Source organism: Ixodes scapularis, unplaced genomic scaffold (assembly GCF_016920785.2).
Source record: "Ixodes scapularis isolate PalLabHiFi unplaced genomic scaffold, ASM1692078v2 ptg001986l_1___fragment_3__unscaffolded, whole genome shotgun sequence".
NCBI lineage: Eukaryota > Metazoa > Arthropoda > Arachnida > Ixodida > Ixodidae > Ixodes > Ixodes scapularis.
In genome coordinates this window covers 573,577-590,000 of record NW_024610225.1, presented here as the reverse complement: position 1 = coordinate 590,000, position 16,424 = coordinate 573,577, and the positions used below count along the sequence as shown (strand labels likewise).

General features: G+C 45.7%; 1 non-coding gene across 1 annotated transcript; it reads left to right on the top strand.

Moving 5' to 3' along the window:
* The first annotated feature begins 13,708 nt into the window (after positions 1-13,708).
* Trnas-uga lies at positions 13,709-13,790 on the top strand. Its single transcript has one exon. It is a non-coding gene; the product is annotated as a tRNA-Ser (tRNA).
* Positions 13,791-16,424: the final 2,634 nt, after the last annotated feature.

Sequence of the window (16,424 nt, the reverse complement as noted above, 5' to 3'; positions counted from 1 at the left end):
GTACAGAGAGGAGCGAACAAAGAGCTAGAGGCTACGACTTAGGAGCCTCCACTCCCGGTGGCACCCATGTCTACTTTGTTGATTTATAGACCCTGGTGCCAGTTACTGACCGCGGTACACCTCCAGTCAGGGCTAGTCCTTACTTGAGATTGACACAGGAATGTCTATAAACGTTAAGGTATTTGTGCTACTTTGTTAGATCTGCGTAGTTTCCGCGCTGCTTCAGCTCTGAAGCGCGAGCCCGTGGCTCAGTCTAACGGTTTATTCGCACTGCCTTTGTGCCAAAAAAGGTATCGAAAAAAGTTAAACACCCGTGAACCTAATTGCAACAACCTTGGAGCGCCGAAGAACCTGCGCTAGCTTTTATAATGTAGCACAGGACACTTCTCCCCGAGTGTAACAGTGGTGCCAAGAAGAGGGGGTCGCTTTGCCTTGTTCTTGAAACGACATCAACGGCTGTTCAGATCTAATGTTTACTGATATTTTAGGATCCTAGCCCTATAAACCCAGCTTAGCACTTAGTTTATGTTGGTAGTGAATATTAGACGCGCGTGCTATGCATAGTTGCGGTATGGACACCCCCATTCCATTCCAATTTTATTTCGGGGAATCGGAGATTCCGACAATTGCGTTCCCTTGAACTCCTCGAAATGAAGGCACTGGATCCATTCCCACTCCGGGAATAGCTGAACCCCACGGTTCCATTCCTATAATTTCTGAACGTATAAAATGACCATTGACAGAAACATTGTGTGACTAAATAAAAGCAGCATAGGGCTGGTGATGTTATCAATCGCAGAGACGACTGCCTCAAATCACTAATTTTACTAAGCCAAAGGGTAGTCGCGCAAATTGTTTCGTGGCACTTGGTGTCATAAAATACACCAATCACGTAATTAAACATAAAAATCTTGATGTCGCAACAGACGCGAAAAAACTAAAACTGCCAATTGTCTTCGTAAACGGACCGCATATCCCTCTCAAATGCATGTTCGGCATGCTTCTTTCATAAGGCTTTAGAAATATCTACTTTAATCGTGGCTAAAGAGCTTTCTGCTTCAAACACTTGCACAACAGCACCTTTACTGCGCTGTTAGGAGCGACGCCGCGCGTATCTGAACCATATCTCCGTGCACTGCGGCAAGAGCAGAAAACCACAGTGCGTCCATCTTGCAGCCCTGCTACGCCCCTTAAGACGCCTCTTCCTCTTCCAAAGAATAGGCGTCGCAAGAATGACTGACTAGAATGTTCGGGAAAGAGCTAGGGCGAGACTGGCTAGACAAGGTCAATCTGGCCTCCTTATCGATTACGCTCGGGGTAAGAGTGTACGCGAATCTTCTGGGTGAACGGAGGAGCGTATGTTCTCGGTCATGCACGCAGCAATATGCACGTTAACTGTCACTACTTTCTCGCTCGCGGACCACTGTGTTATAGCGCAACGATTCTTTGGACCTTAAGCTTCTCGAATTTTTTGGTTGGTGGGATGTTGAGCAAAACCTGTTACCTGATGAAGGCGACCAAATATTGGTAAACCTTACAGACGGCGTTAAATCGACGGAAACGTACCAGAAAGAAACTTAACCTACCCTAACAGGCATGAAAGCACGATTAAATGTCATCTCAAACTCGAGGAGTCTCTCCGCGAGGTTCATACAAGAAGTAAAATGAGGTAAACTGTACATGATGATTAAACCTAAAACTATGGTATGAAAAACGGAGCACAAGTGAAGGAGGAAGAAAAAGGAACAGACAACGTCTCTCGTTTTTTCCTCCTTCACGAGTTTTTCGTTTTTCAAACCACAGCCTCAACTTTCAATCATCATCTATAACTAACATCAGTTCCCCTGCACATTAACCATTCTTCAAGGTAAACTGGATTTTTTTCAACTTAATATGAAGATGAGTGATATTTCTTCAGCCAAATGGAAGATTTTATGAAAGTCGTTGACAACCTGACTAAAGGCACTCGACGGAATAACTTGATAGTGAAAAGTTTATTTGAACAAAGTCTTGAAAGCTGGAATGACTACTCTGAAACAAGCAATAGACACGGTGGATAGTACCCCCTCGTCCTTCGGGGTGCTTGATTAGCGCGCGCAACTCAGGATCGTCTCTTTGACTTCGAGCCACGTCGTCGGTGTTCATTGCGAATGGGAAGCAGTCGTCGTCGTCGTCGTCGCTGCTACCGGGAGGTGTCTCGACAGTGGCTCTAGACACGCAGTTGGAATCGCTGTGCTTCCGGCCTGACTTGTAGACCACAGGCATGTTGAACTCCTGCAGCCCGAGATTCCATCGAGCGAGGCGTCCTGAATAGTCCTTTAGGTTTGCAATCCAGCAGAACGAGTGGTGGTCTGTGGCAACGCGGATCGGGCTCTCGTATAAGTACGGACGAAACATTGTGATTGCCCAGACGACCGCAATGCATTCTTTTTCAGTCGTGGAGTAATTCATCTCCGATTAGGACAGTGTCCGAGTTGCTTAGTCGATGACTCGCTCGGTGCCTTCTTGCACTTGAGCAAGTACCGGGTCCAATCATGCGATAGTTGCGCCCATATGAATCTTGGTTTCCGCATTTTGATCGAAGTGTCCAAGACCGGAGGAGGCCGTTATCGCTTCAGCTCGTTGAATGCCTGCCGTTGCTCCTCGGCCCATTCAAACTACTGGGGTCCTTTGTGAGGTTTGTGAGTGATGCGGAAATCCTTGCGAAATCGCGAACGAAGCGTCGATAGTAGGCAGAAGGTCCAAAGAATCTTCGCACGGCCTTCTTGACTGTCGGCGGTTGAAATGCCATGACGGCGCGAGTCTTCTTTAGGTCTCGTCAAACGCCATCGCTGCTAACCACGTGGTTTAGAAACTTCAGTTCGGCATACACGAACCGACACTTCGATGGCTTGACAGTGGGGGCGACGGTCTGTATGGCTTGGAGAACAGCTATGAGTTGTCGCAACTGCTGGTCAAAATCGCTTGAAAACACTACGACTTCGTCAATGTAGACGACACAGCTCTGTCATTTCAATTTCAGTCCAACAAGTCCGGTGTCCATGGCAAGTTTAAAAGTTTTTGGTGCCGTGCATAGTCCGAAGAGCATCACCTTGACCTCGTATAGTCCGTCCGGCGTGACGAAAACTGTCTTCTCTCGGTCCCATTCGTGGAATTCAATCTGAAAATAGCCATTCTTCAGGTCCACCGATAAAAGATATTGTGTGGGGCGCAGCCCGTCTAGCGTGTCGTCTATGCGGAAGAGTGGGTAGATGTCTTTCTTCGTCACCGCGTACAGCTGCCGGTAGTCCACGCAGAACCTAAACGTTTCGTCAATCTTCTTAACCAGCACGACTGGAGGGGCCCACGGACTGCTTGAAGGCTGAACTAGGTCGTCGTTCAGCATTTTTTCCACTTGCTCCTGGATGATTTTCCTTTTTTGTTTTACCGAGGACGACGCACACAGAGCGCATCGTCCTCGGTAACGATGCGGTGCTTCGCCACAGTGGTTTGTCGCACCTTCGACGACGTCGCGAAGCAGTCGCCGTATTCGGCGAGGAGGTAACTCAGCGGCGTCGTTTTGGGTCCGGAAGCTTAGGGTGAATGTCGAGCTGCACTGGCGACGTACAGTCTTGCTGAGGCGGCGAGGATTTGTCAGTAATCGCGGCGATTTCGGTGGAGTTTCAGAGTTCCTCGACGTGGCCAATAGATGCACCTTTAGTGAGGTGTTGCGTTTCTTGTCGGAAGTTCGTCACGAGGAACACAGTGCGCCCATTCTGAAGTTTAGCTACTCCTCTTGCGATGCCTATTCCTCTTCTGAGGAGCAATTGAATGTTACCCTTCAGAAAAACTTCGATGCAGGAAGCTGTCTCGGTAACGACGGGTACAACAACACTTGATCGCGGAGGCAGGTCCACATGGTCGGCAGTGACTCGGACAGCGGCTGACGAAGTTTGGGGTTTCTCTGATGCGGAACAGGTGTCCGAGAATGACAAAGTCCTGTAGAACATCGAATTCCACAGGACACGGCTTGCCGTGAATTTCGACGCCAGCAGTGCACCTTCCGACAGGCGTGATAAGGTGTCCCCCAGCGGTTCGCATGCATCTGCGGCCCATCCCACGCGTTGTCACGTTTCGAAGGCGTCGAGAGAGCTTTCCACTAAAAACTGAGTAGTCTGCTTCGGAGTCCACGAGGGCCGATGCGTCGATCGTGACTGTCGATAACGGCGTGCTGCAGTGGTAGCACAAGAGAGCAGCCGAACGTGGTGAGACGGGCAGGTAAACGACGGTGGCGGCGGTCGGGGTCTGCGACGACTAGTGGTCCATCGTCGGCCTCGCTGGCTGGTTGGTCTTGGTTGGCAGTAGTCCGATTTTCGGGTGTAGGCCTAGGGGTGCTGCGACTTCATCGAGTCTCTGTAGTACCTTCGTCGGGTCTTCGTGGGCTTGGTGTCGGACTTGCACAGCGGGTCCTCACAGAGGTACGCTGGAGGGACATGCGTTACCCTGCACCTCCACCAAAATGTCACGAATGACGAAGTGACCAAACAAAAAATAACTGAGGAAATTGAAACGTTTAATTGTGCGAACTTGGGCCCAAAACAAAAAGAGGATAGAAGATAACAGCGGAGTGTCATAGGCGTCAAAGTCGGCGTAATACCAGGATCAAACGCTGGGGCAAGGCTGACTCCGGCTTGCCACGCGGAGCACCTTTGTAGCCGCGTAGATTTCACAAACATTTGCCCTAGAACGTTCGGGGCGTAGAACATTCGTAACTTGATCAAACAATAAATTTCACGAATTGGCGAGGACGCTAAGTAGACAGAATAAATAAAAGAACTTTCCGCTCTCTGGAATTGAAGATAGATCCTCCGCGCGACAGCCATCCATGGTAATCATTCGGCCAGGTACACGCTCGCCAAGCGACGCGCGTGGCAATATTATCACTAAATTTTTTGAGAAGATTTATTGAATCGTTTCTTTTATTATCTGAATTATCTGGTAATATTAGTCGCACTGGTGTTTGTTATTTGATTTGGGGTTTCATAGCGTAAGGTCTGCCAAGGCCAAAATGCAAAGGTAGGTAGGTTTAAAAAAAAAGTGACACGAAAGCTGGTGATATGAAGAAACGATGAATATAACATGTGCATAAGTGTGAACGGCATGGGCGTACGTTAAAGTATACATAAAAAACACGGATAGATAACGCCGACGTTATTCAGGATGTTAAGAATACAGCTATGAGGAATCAGCGGCTCATCGCCAAGTAGCGTTACTGAGTGAAATTGGGTGAAACGATCAGGGTTATACTCAGAGAACTAAAGTAGCATGCTTAGAAGAATATTGCAGTACTCACACTCCGGGGCCGCCTCTCCGCACTACACATTCACATGGGTGAGACACATGTGGCCGATTCGTAGCTTGCGCATGATTACCTCATAAAAGTGCCCCATCCCGCGAACCCTCCCACTACCTCTTCAAGTGTTTTGGAGCATGCAGCTAGTTGCGTGTTGTATTGTTCCACTTCTATTTTCTTTTTGTTAGAATGCAACGCCTTAAAAGGTTTGATGGTATTCGTAAAGTTTTTTTTATCACGGCTTGGCGTCAATTGAAAGCCTTAAACCAATTAATCAGCACCCTTAAGCAAAACGAGGCGTTTATTTTATTAATCGATCGGTTTAACTTTGAGGTATATATAACGCTGAAATAGATAAACCCTTCAATGTGCTTTTTCAGCTGGAGACAAACATGTCCAGTTAAGTAAAGTCGAAGTACGGGCGGGGGCATAACAAAAATATATTTTTGTTATATATTCTATGACGAGCCATGTTGTGCTATTATTCAACATACTATTTTGATATTCTCTGCTACACTAGACAGGTGCTCAAAAGAGGTCGAACCAGAACATACACTTTATGTTTTTTTCGCATTAAGAAACGTGGAAGCCCTGCGATTGCTACCGCAATTCGCCGTTCTTCAGATTGGCTGTGGAACTATAGAAAGACAGACTTATGCTCTTTCGTGGGCTAGTCAACACCGGGTTCGTCGCCATTAAGCAGGCCGTCACTCGGCTGGCCCATAATGAAAGCTGGCGGCTTTGAGGGGATTGACAACGTCAGTAGTACAACATCGACGAAGGATTATGAAAACTGTGTTTTCTAATTGCCGCCTTGAGCAATCCCGAGGGGCTCCCGTTGAAGCCAGAAGATAAAGGGGAAAAGCCTTAAACCCCAACAGGTAAGCCATTCGCTGGGTGCAAAAGCAGTTTAATGAACGTCAAGCTGCAGGAATTCGTACCTCTTTCTCAGGAATCTACGCCAACCATAATGGCGTTGCTATTTGTGAGTTTGTTGCCGACGAACAATCTGTCTGCCTTTTAGGAAAAAACAACACGGCAATAAAAACACGCAAAAGGTAAAATTTTCACATAATTTGTCTTAATTTATTCCGTTTCATGTTGAACCAATTAACCAATAAATAAAAACATCAATCGAATAATCAGCAAGTTAGATGATCAATCGAATAATCAGCAAGTTAGATGATCAATCGCATAATCCTGTATTTTATGTATATCTACTTCTCTCCCAGTATCAGAACTCGCAACACAATCGACCTCTTAATTTCCTGAGATGTCCACCTTGACTTGAGATCAAATAAAGAATTATGTAATTGTTCTTTTATGAACCAGGCGATAATGTTATTTTGTGATTAAAGAACAAGTGAGTCTGTAGCCCGTTTCGGTGATGCCATTGTTCTTAAGGCCACGGTCCCACCGAATGTGGCTGTTTAGGTACATTTTTGCAGGTGATGACTCATATTTTAATTACTGTTTTGTGGGATTGATGTCGTTCGAAAAGCAATGCAATCCTCTTTCATTTGATATTATGTATGTATTAGTTTATACTGTTTATGCACATTTGTAGCTTTGCAAATATGACGGCGCGGACCTTCACTTGCTCCGCTGGTTCATATTTCATAAACGATCTATTAAAAATAACACGGTTCCAATAAAGCAGTTTTGTTAAGATGATGTCGGAGCAGAATGTAACGATATACTTTTTTTGGTATATGCACCAGTTTGTTTTGTTCATCTCTCCAAATAATGTCCTAAAATTGTAATTTTTCAGCACAAGTATGTTTTAATGACATCCGCAAGGGCAATAAAATTAGCTGCAGATGTAGTGCATATAATTGGTAATATTCAGAAAAAAATGTATGTTTTGTAAAATGTTTTCGTTTAGATATTCTATATCAAACATAGCAATTTTTGTGCTTCGAGTCACGGTGCTTTAAATGCCACTGTGAAAATAATTAAACTATGATGAAATCCTTCATAATATTTAGAACTACAGTGGTTGCCCAAGATGTGGACGATGGCTTTTTTTCATTTTCAAAGTCATAACGCTTCAGGAGCCTTTCAAACTTACATGTTTTTGACGCATATCTTTTATAGGCATCAAACAAATTTATTGGAATCTAATAACATTTATTGTGCGGAATGGACATACATTGCGATGTATTAGGTTTTCACAATGATCTTGCCTTGGTTTCTTAATAGGTGTAGAGCTTAGCCAATTTTAAAAGCAATTAAAAACTCTTTCGGTGTTTTGTTGCGGTACCTGAAGGATGGCAGACACAACTGTTGATTCCTAATGTTCAAAAAATTTTCGAGGGCGGCGTGGGCGTTTGTATTATCATCAGTTTCCGTGTCTTTTTACCGTCACATTTAGAAAATAAATTGGAAGATTTACTATCGACAAATGAATGGTTTAAGTACTGGGTCAGGTTAATAAATCTAAGATAAGTAATTACACAAGCGTAGTGTGATATTTTGTGCTCATTATTTGATATGATTGTAATAATACACAATAAAGACGAAAAGGAAACGAATACACCCAATTTTGCTTCATGCCTAGAGCCACTAAATGAGCTGCCCTTAGAGTATCGGCACTCCGCTACCCAACATTGTTGTAGGCGCCGCCATTCTGGGTCATGTACAGAGCAAACGCAACTGCCCATCGTCATGATTCAAAAGTGCGACTTCCTCAGCATTAGATCCGGTGTTACGAAGCTGATGCAATATTGCTTTGCTTTGTCGCGGGCTGTTTAAACATTTGCGGAGGACGGAAAAGCGTTTCCTGTGATCTTAGATAAAGCGTCAGATAACTTCAAACCCTGGTTTTAAGCCGCAATATGGCCAAGTGTCGTTACTCTGAAGCGTAGCTTATTTAATGACACTATTCATGCCCTTGTGCAAGGAGCTTGTAATACCTGAAGGGGCCATGACGTGAGCCCCGTAGGTTCCACGAGTCACTACCTTTTGAAGCCTGCCTCTTTCTCATTGTTCCCGCTAGTGCCACCGGTTCCCGCGAACCTTCTTTCCGCTGACTGAAACTGCAACTAAATATGAATAATACACCATTATTAGGGGGAAATACACCATTATTAGGGGGGAAAGTAGGGAAAACGCGGGTTTTATGTGCGACCATTCTAACCGTCTCAGAAGATAGAACACGCGAGCTTGTGCGGATTTCAGAAAGGCCATCCAAAGCAAAGGGGCGGCACGCTGTGTTTTTTGTGATTGTGCGTCTAATTTATATACAGGTATATTTGAAGATCGACTACGGACGTCGATCGTCTCGATGTAATGTAACGTAGTACCATTATATAAATAGTAAACAGAATGAAGGTCTGAGCGACTTTTTTTCAATTCTTGAATTGTAATACGGCGGTCGCGTATTGTACTTACTGTTGATGAAGAGCAATATGAGGTGACGATGTAATGATTAAATGATGAGGCTCTATAAGGACGACGACATTAGTGGATGTCGAACCACAACGTACAGTTCCAGACTTGTTTCAAGTATCGTATACCCAAAGACGTTTCTTCACCTGCAACAGAATATGGTAGAATCAATGAGGATGCTCCTTTACAACTGTACGTGTAAGTGCGGCTTATTGATTATCATGAAGAACGGATTTCTAGCAGCAACCCCTCATGGACTCCTTGGAACAAATGGCCTCGTTGAGGTGAAGTGTCTCCTTTTCAAAAGATTCTTGAAGCCTACTGAAACCGCAAAAGAGTATGAGGCGAAAAATAAGAAAAGGGAGCCTGGTGTGAAAGGTCCAAATCATCACCATAATTTCTACTACCAAATACAAGGGTAGTCACACAGTACACAAAGAGAGTTTTGTGATTTTGTTATATTTATTCTCAAGGCCATTGATTTCAACGTATTCAGTGGTTTGACACCTTCTGGTCAACCAACTTAGAGCCTTTTTCTAGTGAAGTTTTACATGAAAGGCCGGACTTCCGCTAAAATTCCTCACGTAGAAGAGCTGTCCGATCGAATAAACTGCCGTTACTCCCGATCTGGGAATCTTTCGATCTTCGTTCGTGGGCCATAGTGTCATGAGTTCGAGGGGTGTGGCTCTTCCTCCACCGAACATTGCTTCGGCGGGTGTTTTTCCCGTGGAAGATGAGACCGTCACGTTGCCGGAACAAGAACCTGGAAATTCTGCACTGAACTGCTTCTTCCGTAAGCTTCAAGAGGGCTTTCTTCGTTTCGCACACTATCTGTTCTGCTTGCCCGTTAGTTGCAGGATGGTATGGTGCATTAATGTAATGCCTGATGCCGTTTTTTTTATTTTTTTCAAAAACTTGTTTATTTTATTTGAAACAAGGTTTGGTCTGTTATCAGAGAAAAGTATTTTCGGTGGGGCAAAAGTAGCGAAAAGAAAGCGCAGAACGTCAATGACGCGTTTGGACGTCATGGCATGCATCGTGTAAACTTCCAATCACTTAGAGTACTAATCGACCATGACTCCACAAATGCGGATACGTTTCACCACCCACCGAATGAATAGTGGATCGTTTTCGGTTACTGTTCATGATGGCGCTGGACTCGAAGAAGACTTGAAGTGTTTCCGCAAAGTTAGCCCAGGGGCCAACACTGTTGTCGAAAGCGGTAAGTATTCAAAACGTCGACAACGTCGGTAGCGACGTGCTGTGCTTGACACTCGACGCTTACCATTCGCTGAGAAGAAACTCGCTTGTTCGTCTGCCACGAGTCGTCTGATATCAGGTCATCACCGCAAGCCCCTCTCCTGACAACGTAGGTCTTCATTGTCCGCATTTCCATAGTTAGTAATAACATGAACTTATAAATTCCCGAACGCTCATCACTTGCCGTCGTTAAACGCCGCTCATTCAAAGAGTCTTCATTGCAAATAAAAGTCTTCCTATTTATTCTGATGCTTTTCATTATATTCCTCCTAAGCTGTACTTACAACATTATGTGCGTCAATACTTCCGAAAATATTGCAGCGGCGTTTGTTTCCCGGAACTATAATTTAACAACCTTTAAAACATCCTCCGGATCCCGTGAAACACAATATTTCGTGACGTCACTTTTCAGTCGTCATTATAATGGTGAGGTAAGTAGCGTAAATCGCGAAGCAGTTTATTAGACGTCCGCTTCCACTGGTGTCTTGGAAGATTGAGTCTACTGACCGCGCATTCCTGGAGAAGAATATTTCAGTGACATAATATTGACACGTCAATCAACAATTGATTCCTTCTTGATAACATGTATTTGGAATTGCCCGTGGCAAGCGCCGAATCGCATCTCCATATCAGAGAACAATTACTACCCAGCCTAACATTCTCGCATACATGAGTTTGATGGGCCACGTTATTGAGCCAGCTGAACACAGCTGGCAGCGGCGCGAGCAAAGCCACGATGGGAACGTGATGGTGCTCGAGCCATCCCACCGTGAACCAATATTTCGGCCTCCCCACGGGTGCGTGTCGCCATCTATTGTTTGAACTAACGCCTTGTTCAAGATGGCTGCCGTGAGACCACAGCCTTAAAAAAGCTCATTATATTGTGAAAACAACTGAGTAGCTAAGCTTTTCAGTTACAAAATCAGCAACAAACAGCAGACCATAGAGCATTGCCATAATTATGGTAGCTGTAGAGTTGGTTTTGTTGATCTGCTTTACAGATTATCCTATCATAACTTAGCCAACGACCGAGTACGTTTAGTTCCATCTTCATAAAGACCCTACTGAAAATATCACTTCAGCCTTGATGTGTTACGGGCTCCACATATTCATTCAAACCCTTCAGCCCACAAAAACTCGCAGCCCTTCAAACCCTTTTAGCCCCTCATACCATTCAACCTTTTAAACCCCCTCAGGACTTTAACCTTTTAAAGGGGTCATGAAACGCTTTTCCAACTTTTTCCTGTTTAGCTTTCCTCCTCAACTCATAAATCGCCCATTCCACCAAACAGTTAAAGAAGACGAAAAGAAGAGAGGCCCCTCTCGCTCGGAATCTGGTTTGTGCAGCCGGACAGAGCCATTGTCCCCCTAGAAGATCAGCCGGTCGTTCAAAATTCAGACAAAAGTTGCTTTCCCCACCCCGTTCATCCCGAAGCTGACAGTACTGTTGAAGCTACGTGCTCGTTGGGCCAGCCACACTTGCCACGTGAGCGTGGCAAATGTGGCTGCAAAGAATGAAGTCAGGTGATGAAAGGGAGGCGGCTGATTGGTCCGGCAAGCGCGTAGCTTCCAGCACAATGTCAGCTTAGGGGTGAATGGAATAAGTGAGGTCCGGTTGCGTGAGACGTCAGTTTGGACCCGATGACGCGCTTTTGGGACCGCGGATGTATCACAGTGAAAAGGCAGAGAGGTTGCGAAGGGGAGGAGGTACGAAATAGTCCGCTCTGTTTTCAAATTTTCGCACTGAAAGTCGGGCTTTTGACCTTCTACCTTTTTTTGTTTGGTCCACTGAACGATGTGCTATTAGTAAAATCCCAATCTAAAATGATTTATTCCAACCCAAAAATCGTTTCATGGGCCCTTTAAATGCACAAATGACTGTAAACAATAGACCAAAAATGCAGTTTTAAATATTATTAGAAGTTTACTTCCGACTTGAGTTTTACATGCATCTTGTAATTTCAAAGTACGATAAGAATCAACGTGCACTCGAACCCGAGCGTAAAGCAGCTCATGACAAAGCGATCAGACAAAATAAAGACATTCTTTGTCGCAAAAACTTATATACTGAGGTGCTCCAAATGCCACTCGGTAAATTCCTGAGGTGTATGGTCATCCAACTATCACAATCATGCAGGTACTCTACCCACACATATACAGACTCTCAATACGACGTATTGCGAAAAAAACAAAAAAAACAAACAAGACCAACCTTCGCCGCCGTTGAGAAACCCAGAGCACGGTCACGGTGTTTCGCGGTGGTGCCGTCGCCGTGGCGTCTCCTTCGTCGTTTCGCGCCCTGTAAGAGCGTCTGAAGACGGACGAACGAGGAGACAGAAGAAACAGGACAGTGAGAGGCCTTTTTTTTATCCGCACACTAAGTTGCTGTAGAACATAGGTCCCATGCGTGGGACATTGAACGTCCACCAGGCGTTCAGTCGTTGCGACCACCCGATACAAAATGGGCAAGCAACTTCCCGACCCACATATCCTGAAGGGTCACAGGATCCCTGCCACAGGCGCGTCAAAACAATTTTGATGGGTGCCGTGCCTTCATGGTGAAGATTCGGACTGAGCACACATGCCTCTTAAAAATCAATTACGGGTCATTTACACCCTTTAAAAATTCTTAAAGGGTACGCAAGGCTCATTAGCTTCATTAGTCCCTAAAAATGTTTTGAACAGTTCGTCAAAACATTTCAGAAATCCTGATGGGTCTTATAGTCCCTTTTTCAATATGGGATCCTGATGATACATCATACTGACCTTGAGACTGAAAATATATTGCCACACCTTATTGAAAGTATCGATTTTAGAACGTTTAGTCTGAATCATTCTGCAATGAAAGAGATGATAAACCCACGGGGCTATAGTGGCAGAGCATTGTGCAACTAAAGGTTTTGAGTCTAGCCCTAGAGGCGTAGCTAAAATTATATCTCTTATTTCAAAGAAAAAGAAAACCGAGGCTTATTATTGGAATGCTCTCTCCAACTTGATGTTTTCAATGCCATTAGCAACTGAACAATTTGAAAATAATATATAAAGCAAGTATTTATCCCCTATTTTCAAATGACGCTCATTATCCTCAGCATACAGAGAAGTACAGGAAAGAAGGGAAAAGCACCAGCGGCAAATTACGGTACTTAAAGGTCGATGGAGTCCAACATCTTCCAAACTTAAGTTTGGGATAAACCGTGCTTAGTGTTACCATATTGAATGCGATAACTATCGACTATGCAAAAGATACGTAATTGTTACAGGTTATGGGGGGCTCATGATACTGATTTTATTGTTCATAGATAGTGCTGATGGTGCTGATTTTTTTTTTTTATTGTTGATAGGTAGTGCTGAGTTCCGGGTTGCGTTTCGACTTCATTATTGCTGCTTTATGGTCAGTGAAATGCAGAGCTACTGGTTCTTCTAGCGGATCAGCTTCGATCCGCTGCAAGCCGTGGGAACGCATTTTTACCGCTTAAGTCAACGGTCCATGTCAGAAAGAGAATGTGTGGCATGGATCGTGGTTATATACGCAGTTGAGCATTTTACCGCAGCGCCCTCTTGTCTATAAACGTTGAGCCAATGCATGCAAATTTTAACGCGATTATATACGCATTTGACCACAGCGCCCTCTCCTGTATAGATGTTGAGCGGCTACATGCAACGTTTCATCCATGACATCCCCAGCTCTTGACTTACTACCACATCTCAGATCCCCCTACTCGTCCGGCAGTCGTGGCCGAGTGGTTAAGGCGATGGACTTGAAATTCATTGGGGTCTCCCCGCACAGGTTCGAGTCCTGTCGACTGCGCGAACATTTTTTTTTCGTTAATTTCCACTTTCTAATATAATTCCTTATGCAGGCTTGTCAAGTTCAAAAAGATGAGCCCTGCAATGCATTCTCCTAAGAGAGCTACTCCAATAAAGTTGACCGCCGAAGAGAGGTTCAGACTCGTTATTTGCATGCGCTTGGTCGACCCATTTCAGGTGGTATCCACTTGTAGCTAACGTAGGATTTGCCCAAGTACCCGGATGCTCTGTTCAAAAGGGCCCGTATCAAAAGGGCACACTTATCGGACAGGTGTCCGTGTCTAACGGGTGCGTTTGATACGGGTGTAACCTAGACAGTGGAAAGCTTGTCAGCCCCTGAGGGTGTCTTCTCCGCTGTGAATTACATGCATTTACCAATGCTAGCGTGGGATCCCGAACTTGCTTCGCGCTGTGATACAGGACCACACGCTGGTACGATGTTCATCCAGACAGGCAACTTGGTAGATATGACAAGTGCTGATTGTTGGGCAAGTTGGTATGGTACGTTAGAAAACATGATTGCGCTTTGAAAACAGGGACATAGGAAGAACAGACACCACAGAGCGCAAACTTTCAACTGATTTCTTTGCGCCTCTTAAGCCGAAGTCTTATCTTTGTGCCTAGCGCTAGGCACAAAGATAAGACTGTTAGAGAGATTATAGAGGCTGACGCTATAAATAGTTCCGGCACGTGTTGTATCAGTGTGGCGTCAATTGACTTGGCGGATAAGGAGTTAGCGTACTTGCGGTCCGTGGCGTGGCCCCGGATAGATTGAGATGTGGTGCGGGGACGGAGTGTGTTTCTAAGCTGAAACTCTTGAATTAAATCACTTGAAAGTTAGCGCTCTGTGGTGTCTGTTCTTCCTATATCCCTGTCTTCAAAGCGCAATCATGTTTTTGGTAAATATAACCAAAATTCCCCCACCGCCCTTTTTTACTGGCTTAGCTGAAGATCGTCGGGGCCACATTCGTGCCGCTGTCCTTGGGTCTGTTCACGGCGGCCGCGGCCATCTTCCCGGCCCAGGACGCGGCCGACGGGGGCCGCCTGCCGCAGCAGCTGTCCGGCCTTCCCGGCCCGCTCTACTGGCTTGCCAACATGTTCTGGGACTACGGCCTGGTGTACCACCTGTACCTCGTCCTGTTGTCGCCCATGGTGGCCATCTGGGGCTACGGGGACAGCGACGTCCAGTTCTGGCTCACGGTGGTGCTGCTCTTCCTCGCCTACGGCTGGGCGGCCATCCCGTTCGCTTACCTTGTCTCCAAGCTCTTCACGAGGCCCTCGCGCGCCTTCGCGGCAGCGGCCACCCTCAAGGGGCCTCTCGGTGGGTGTGCGAGCAACACGATTTTGTCTACTGCGTGACCACGGGACTTTCTTGTACTCTGTCGGGCCATGTATTAACAGCCGAGTCTGTCTTGGGGTTCGAAGGCGCTTTCTGTGCTTACGGCGTTAAGCTTGCATTCAAACAAGTCCGCCATCTTCAATATTCGGGGCTTTGACGTCAAATGTGGTATAGGCGATAGTACAGAATTGGCGCGCCGGCGCCTTGGTGTGCTATGGTAGTATTCCCGCTTCTAGTTTAGCGGTACATTCCAGAGACCGGTGGTGATCAAGTGTTGCTGGCGGAACAAATAGGGACATTTTATAAAACATGCCATCTGTCAACGTTTTCAACAAAACGGAAATAAAAGCTCCGCTCCCGATCCGCCGGTGTGAGGGGCGCAACGCCACACCGAGAGTGGAATGGTATAATAAATACCACTTTCAGGCTGTAAATGGCTTTGTTAATGTTGCAACCGGACGACTAGGAACAAGAGAAGCGGCGGTAGCTCATGCTTTTTTGTATTTTTTTTATCAGTCTGAAAAATGAACAGTAAAGGAGAAGGTCATACCGACCGATTTGTCTAGCGGAATTGCCGTCGTATTCCTTGGTTCCTTAACATATGGTGCCGAAACCCGGGAGTTTTCCGTATTACAAGGGCCCAAGCTACACGTCGCAGGAAATTTCAATCCTGCAACTGCAACGGAATTCAGCAGTTCCTTGGCGGGAGCAGACCACTGGGAAAAGAACAGCGACGAAACCTTGGCATGCGACCATACGGCCTCGTAAATATGAATAGTAAATTGAAAGGCTGAAGGCTAGGCGGTCGGCTCGGCGGGCACAGAACACTAGGATAAGGGACCACGCAATCGAATTCTACAGGATCCCAGCCCCGACCTAGCAAGAGTGCGTTCAATCAAGGAAAGACTCACTACCAGCAATGCAGAGCTTCGACTACTTGACGATGAGATAGAGCCGCTAATTCCAATCCAAGAACCGGAAAGTGAGTGCACCGCCACTGCAGAATACCAAGACGAAGCCGTCATGGCGATCAGCTGGTTGGAGAGCAAGATTGAATCCCTACAATCACAGAGAATCATAGCTTCGGCAGCGAGCACCGGAAACCAAACCGGCATTCAAGACAACAAGACAAGACTGCGTGACCTGCTTGGGAGGACCGTTTCTCTGTAAGTCATATTATTATGTTGCAATATAATGAAAGAATCAGTATGAATCTGGTATTCAGATACATTGTCATATAGAACCAATACTAGAACTTGTGCATCCCACGGAGCATGCAACTTATATTTTAATCCG